Consider the following 7,762-nt stretch of genomic DNA (forward strand, 5'->3'; position numbering starts at 1 on the left):
GGCTCCACAGTGCACTCATTTGATTCTTAGCTTTGCTCCTTACCTTCATTGAGACTTGAGGGAATATTTCTATGCCTTATTTTATTATCTATAAAAACAACAATAATGATGCCTCCTTCTGTAGCTTGGTATTGAGGATAAAATGAGATATATGCAGAAGAACTGTGTACAGTTGGAAAAATTTATAATTCTAAATATATTACACACTTTTAATTAATAGTTTATTACCAAATTGGTTTCCATATAACACCCAGTGCTCTTCCCCACAAGTGCTCCTCTCTATGACCATCACCCTCTTTCCCCTTCCCCCTACTCTCTCTTCAGCCCTCAGTTTGTGCTCAGGATTCAACCCTCATTCTCACTCTCCATTTGGTTATCTTCTCAGATTATTGTCTCTATACCTACTGAGGACATCAGCCTCCTGTTTCCCAAGCCCTTTGCATCCTCGGCCTCTAAATCTGACATTTTCTTCCCTCTAGCCTTGCTTTATACTCTCCCTCAATCTCTTTTTCCACTGTTTCCATTGGTCACTCAGCACTTGAAGGATCTGGCTATACTTCTATTAACTTATGTGCTTTCCCCTCCCCTTTTCCCAAGTTTCTTGTCTTGTGTGTCTCCCTCTCTTATCCCAGAGTACAGGGCCCTGTCTTCACTCCTTTGGATTGCTTTCCTTCTCTCTGGGATGGGTTCACAAGGTAAATCCAAGAATGGATATTGAGATGTGGTGCAGAAAAGTTGAGATAAAATAGGAGAGAAGGCCTTGGGAGATAGGACAGCAAATTAGGCTTCTGCATGTGGGGCTCTTACCTGAGAGCTGCGTAATCCTTCTTTAGAATATTTGCCATGACTGGGGAAGAGAAACAATCATCTTCCTCCCTTCCTCCTAGAGCTAAGGCTAAGAGGGGAATTAATTTTCTAATATTCAGAGAGACTATATTTTGTTCTGTAATGTGGGATACATAATTTGGAGGTCAATACCACATCAAAAGAAATAACAATCAACAGAAAACTTTCCTTTTACTGATTGGGTTGTGGGGGTGGTGGTGGAGGGGTGTGTTTGTGTGTGTGTGTGTGTGTGTGCATGAGTGTGTGTGTATGTGTGTGTGTCTGTCTGGTTTTAGGATTTACCAACCCTAGCTGTAAAGAAATCCTTTCCAAAGTGTATACTAAATTTCATTTGCTGAAATTAAGTCCATTTCTTTAGTGGAAGGAATTTCTAAAGTCAGGGATCTGGTTCAGTGTGTTTCATAAAAGATGTGTATTTATAGGAGAGGTGGAGGGTAAAGGCTAGAACTTGGAGAGGATCCTGGCTTTAATTAGATGAAAGATTTAGAGATGTTGAACTCTATTAAACTTTTAAGTGTCCATGGTTTTAAGATGGACATGGTGCGTTTTGCTCCCTGTTGCCGTGCAGAAATTCTCTGGAAGATTCCCTCTACCCTCCTTCCTGCTGCTAAAAAGATTTTTGGGCTCTAGCTATAACCAGATATCTGGCCTCTTTAAATGTGTGTGGCAGGAGAGGGAGCAGAAGAAACAATTTCCCCTTGGATTGCTTGAGTTAACGTTATTAGGATCTTTCCTGGCCCAGAGAGGAGCTAGGAGAGCTCAATTATTGTCCTTGGTCCATGCCTACTGGAGATGTGTTAGGGCAGGATCAATACCTTTTTAGGTATTTCTTAGTTATAGTTTCTCCTTGAGATCTGGAGCAATTCCTTATGCTCCAATTTTAATGCCCTTAGTATAGCTAGTACAGAGTTTGTTCCTTAAGGTATTTGCCACTGCTTTTATCTCCCTTACCTCGATCTTCATCCTAGTCTTTAAGAAACCTAATCTTGGGTTTAGAGGTATCTCAGCACTATCAAGCATAGACAGTTGTGTCTATTTTCCTTGAGACCCATAAATTCTTGGGCCCATCACTTAGGCATTCATCCCTCTATCTCTAAGTCGGCTCCACCTTCTCCACCTCTGAGAAGTCTTGCCTCTATTTGAAGGTTAACATTTTGGGAAGAAAGAGTCCTCTTCATTTGATCACGGTTTCAAAGTCTTGGAACACTATTTCTTTTTTTAAATATAGTTTATTGTCAAGTTGGTGTCCATATAACATGCAGTGATCATCCCAACAAGTGCCCTTCTCCATGCCCATTACCCATTTTCTCTTCTCCCCTATCCCCCATCAACACTCAGTTTGTTCTCAGTTTTTAAGAGTCTCTTGTGGTTTGCCTCTCTCCCTCTCCTTAACTATTTTTACCCTTCCCTTCCCCTATAGTCCTCTGTTAAGTTTCTCCTGATGCACGTGAGTGAAAACGTATGATATCTCTCTTTCTCTGACTGATTTATTTCACTTAGTATAATACCCCCGAGTTCCACCCACATTGCTACAAATGGCCATATTTCATTTTTTCTCATTGCCATGTAGTATTCCATCGTATATATAAACCACATCTTATTTATCCATTCATCAATGGACAGACATTTAGGCTCTTTCCATGATTTGGCTATTGTTGAAAGTGCTGCTTTGAATATTGGGGTATATGTGCCCCTATGCATCAGCACTTCTGTTCCCCTTGGGTAAATTCCTAGCAGTGCTATTGCTGGTTTACAGGGGAGTTCTATTGCTAATTTTTTAAAGAACCTCATCTTATTTATCCATTTATCCAGCTGCACCAGTTTGCATTCCTACCAACAGTTTAAGAGGGTGCCCGTTTCTCCACATCCTCGCCAGCATCTATAGTCTCCTGATTTGTTCATTTTAGCGACTCTGACCAGCATGAGGTGATATCTCAGTGTGGTTTTGATTTGTATTTCTCTGACTGTGAGACCTTTTCCTCCTGAAGTGAGTCACCGAGAACAAAACCCATGGACACAAATGGAGATGGTGAATGGGTTTTTATTTAGTTTGGCAGAACAGCCCCTCCCAAGTGTTGGCAAGGCCTCAGGAGAGAGTGCCACCACTCCGAAACTTAGGAGTTATATAGATTATAGCAAAGAAGAAGAGGTCATCATTGAGGTAACCAATCATAGTTTACAGCATTACATGGGGTTTAATTATATTCTAACACACAACCATAAGATTTGGCAGAGACCTATCAATTTTAGAGTTCTTTGTTTCAGGAGAGATTTGAGGGATCAGTAGGTCCGAAGCAGAAGCGAAGCAGGTGCACAGAAGTGAGAACTTTGTGGTTAAAGCGTTGGAGCTTGCAACATTATCTTGAAAAACAAGTTAACCTTTAAGTTATAGTTTATGGGTTACATCTTAGGACTTCCAGAGCTCAATTTCCCAACCCTTAATTGTTCAAGCAGAAAAGGGTTGGAGAGTGAAACAATGGCTGGCATTTTTCCATTAGGGTCAGCTTGACCTGAGAGGGGTCTTACATGATGATGAGTGATGTTGAGCATCGTTTCTTGTGGAACGTTATATTTCAATTGTATAGAGCAGGGAGACTAGTAGGCAGGGACTATAACTTTTCCTTTACTTCCTCCAGCACAATGCTTAATGCTTATTCATTTAGAATCTTTTATAAATGCTGAATGACTGTCTCAGAAAATATCTTGTGATTAAGTTTAAGCCATTTCCCTTTTCTTTTATTCCTGGAGTGTTGGGAAACATAGGTGATAGGTTGGGAATGGGTGGCACTGGTAGAGGAACTCAGCCTAGTAGGAATTCTGGGAGAAGTGGCTGGGGTGATGCTTCTGTCATTGTTTAAAGGACTGATGATTGGGCTCTTTAGATGGTCCTGAAATGGGCCTCCAAATCATCACAGCCTGTCTCTGCCTGTATCCTACATTCTCTTCCTGCCAGCCAGGACCTCCTCTATACCCAGGACCCTGAAAAGCTTATTTTACTCTAAATTCAGATCTTGCTGGCCAAGAAAATCTCCAACAATGTTCCCTTTAAGCCTTTAGTCCACCTCCTCACCCACTAGTCTTCCACTGCCCACATTAGGCTATCCCCCAGGAGACTAGCTAAACCACCTCCTTCACCCTTTCCCACCCACTGGATGCCCTCATGTCCCTCTGGCCTTAACTCCATGAGGCCCAGCCTTGATAGCTCTCAGCCTCCCAAGGGCCCCTCCTCCCTCCCAAGGGCCCTGCCTCCCAAAGGCTTTAACACCCAGAGGACTTCACTAAACTCCACTCCAAGTACTGACTCTGTTTGGCCAACCTCCTTACCTATCTCTGGGTTTGACTCGCACTTTCTTCACAGACCTTTTTCCCTCTCAGGGAGAAAAAGTCCATTGGTAAGTGGTTTCTCCTGCTTATAGAGTTGGAAAAAAAAAAACCCTGAGGAAGCAGGGAGGAAAAAGGCTGGGTTTGGATGGTAGCTGGCTGTCCAAACCTTGAGGGGTTTGAGCAGAGGGTATTTCATGGCTCCAGAGCTAGACTTTGGGTTGGAGAATGCATACCAGAGGCCTTGTAAGTTTGGGAAGGGCAGGTACGTTTGCTAGGGTCAGAGTGATTTGGAGACCTACATTCTGTTCTCCTCCAGACCAGAACGATTCTCAGCTCTGCTGGGGAAATATAAGTTGTGGGAGGTTATTCCTGGGTGCTTCCCCTCCAGAGTCCTTCCCACCTCTTTGCCTTGCCCTTATTTTTGGTCTTTCCTTTCTGATCTAGTGCAGAACTTGCTTTATTCATTTATGTGCCTTCCATAGGTCCTAACACATAGCATGTTTAGACATATTCTTTGAATGAATGAAAATTCTTCCATCTGGCTATGCTGCCTCTTTTATATTTGCCACACTTTCTCACTGGAGACTCTGAAAGTGTCTGTATCACATCTTCTTAGAGCAGGTATTGGTGTGGACTTTGCAAAACAGCAGCTCCAGTTTGATAAGGTGATCCACCATTTGAGGGCCTTCTTCCTCAAAGTGTGGTGGGGATTGATTATAGGCCAGGTCAGGCTACAGGAGGAAAGATTATCAAGTTCCCCTGTGGTGTGGCTTCCCAGTGGTCTTTAAAACATTGGGCCTCTAAAAGGCAGTTTGCTGTTATCAAGAAAACACATTTTCAACTCTTTAATTTTATTTTTACAATTTATTATTATTTTTTAAATAGTTTATTGTCAAGTTGGTTTCCATATAACACCCAGTGCTCTTCCCCACAAGTGCCCCCCTCCATGACCAGTACCCCCCTTCCCCTTTCCCCCTCACCCTTCAGCCTTCAGTTTGTTTTCAGTTCTCAAGAGTCTCTCATGATTTGCCTCCCTCCTTCTCCCTAACTCCTTTTCCCCCTTCCCCTCTGCATGGCCCTCTGTTAGGTTTTTCCTTCTCTGCCTGACTTATTTCGCTTAGCATGACACCCTCAAGGTCCATCTACTTTCCTACATACAAATGGCCATATTTCATTCTTTCTCATTGCCATGTAATACTCCATTGTATATATATACCACATCTTCTTGATCCATTCATCAAGTGATGGACATTTAGGCTCTTTCCATGATTTGGCTATTGTTGACAGTGCTGCTATGAACATTGGGGTACATCAGCACTTCTGTATCCCGTGAGTAAATCCCTAGCAGTGCTATTGCTGGGTCATAGGGGAGTTCTATGGATGGTTTTTTGAGGAATATCCACTCTGTTTTCTGGAGCAGTTGCACTAGTTTACATTCCCACCAACAGTTTAATAGGGTGCCCGTTTCTTCACATCCTGGCCAGATTCTATAGTCTCTTGATTTGTTCATTTTAGCCACTCTTATGGTGTGAGGTGGCATCTCAGTGTGGTTTTGATTTGTATTTCCCTGATGATGAGTGATGCTGACCATGTTTTCATGTGTCTGTTGGCCATCTGGATGTCCTCTTAGGAGAAGTGTCTATTCATGTCTTCTGCCCATTTCTTCACTGGATTATTTGTTTTCTGGGAGTGGAGTTTGTTGAGTTCCTTGTAGATTTTGGATACTAGCCCTTTATCTGATATGTCATTTGCAACTGTCTTTTCCCATTCTATCAGTTGCCTATTAGTTTTCTTGATTGTTTCCTTTGCCGTGCAGAAGCTTTTTATCTTGATGAGGTCCCAATAGTTCATTTTTGCTCTTGATTCCCTTGCCTTTGGCGATGTGTCGAGTAGGAAATTGCTGTGGTTGAAGCTAAGGAGGCTGTTTTTTGCTTTCTCCTCTAAGGTTTGATTGGTTTTCTGTATCACATTCAGGTCCTTCATCCATTTTGAGTTTATTTTTGTGTATGATGTAAGAGAGTGATCTAGTTTCATTCATCTACATGTTGCTGTCCAGTTCTCTCAGCAACACCTGCTAAAGAAGCTGTCTTTTTTCCAATGGATACTGTTTCCTGCTTTATCAAAGATTAATTAGCCATACATATGTGGGTCCAGTTCTGGGTTCTCTATTCTATTCCATTGGTCTATGGGTCTGTTTTTGTGCCAATGCCATACTGTCTTGATGATGACAGCTTTGTAGTAGAGGCTAAAGTCTGGGATTGTGATACCTCACATTTTGGTTTTCTTCTTCAATATGACTGGCTACTCGGGTTTTTTTGTGGTCCCATACGAATTTTAGGATGGTTTGTTCTAGCTTTGAGAATAATGTTGGTGCAATTTTGATGGGGATTGCACTGAATGTGTAGATTGCTTTGGGTAATAATGACATTCACACAATGTTCATTCTTCCAATCCATGAAGAGGGAATGTTATTCCATTTCTTTGTGTCTTCTTAAATTTCTTTCATAAGTTTTCTATAGTTTTCATTGTACAGGTCTTTTACATCTTTGGTTAGGTTTATTCCTAGGTATAATAAGATTTTTCGTGCAATTGTGAATGGGATCAGTTTCTTGATATCTCTTTCTGTTGCTTCATTATTGGTGTATAAAAATGCAACCAATTTCTGTACATTGATTTTGTACCCTGCGACTTTACTGAATTCATGGATCAGTTCTAGAAGTCTTCTGGTGGAGTCTATCAGGTTTTCCATGTCATATGTGAAAAGTGAGAGTTTGACTTTATCTTTGCCAATTCTGATGCCTTTTATTTCCTTCTCTTGTCTGATTGCTGATGCTAGGACTTCCAGCACTATGTTAAACAACAGTGGTGAGAATGGGCATTCTTGTCGTGTTCCTCTTTTCAGGGGGAAAGCTCTCAGTTTTTCCCCATTGAGGAAGATATTAGCTGTGGGCTTTTCATAAATGGCTTTTATAATGTTTAAGTAAGTTCCTCTGTCCTGACTTTCTCGAAGGTATTTATTAAGAAACGATGCTATATTTTGTCAAATGCTTTTTCTGCATCTATCAACAGAATCAAAATTTTTAAAGTCTTTTCTTTTGTTAACATAATGTATCACCAAAAAAACTGGATTTGTGAATATTTAACCAGCCCTGTAACCCAGGAATGAATCCCATTTGATCATGATGGATCGTTCTTTTTATGTGCTGTTGAATTCGATTTGCTAGTATCTTGTAGAGAATTTTTGCCTCTGTATGCACTAAGGAAATTGTCCTGTAGTTCTCTTTTTTTGTTGGGTCTCTGTCTAGTTTGAGAATCAAAGTGATGCTTGCTTCGTAGAATGAGTTTGGAAGTTTTCCTTCTATTTCTATTATTTGGATAGCTTGAGAAGAATGGGTGTAAGCTCTGCTTTAAATGTCTGGTAGAATTCCCCTGGGAAACCAACTGGCCCTGGGCTTTTACTCATTGGGAGATTTTTGATAACTGATTCTATTTCTTCACTAGAATGGGTCTGTTTATATTTTTCTACCTCTTCCCATTTGAATTTTGGTAATGCATGTATGTTTAGGAATTTGTCCATTTTGTTTCTAGATTG

Source organism: Suricata suricatta, chromosome 10 (assembly GCF_006229205.1).
Source record: "Suricata suricatta isolate VVHF042 chromosome 10, meerkat_22Aug2017_6uvM2_HiC, whole genome shotgun sequence".
Taxonomy (NCBI): domain Eukaryota; kingdom Metazoa; phylum Chordata; class Mammalia; order Carnivora; family Herpestidae; genus Suricata; species Suricata suricatta.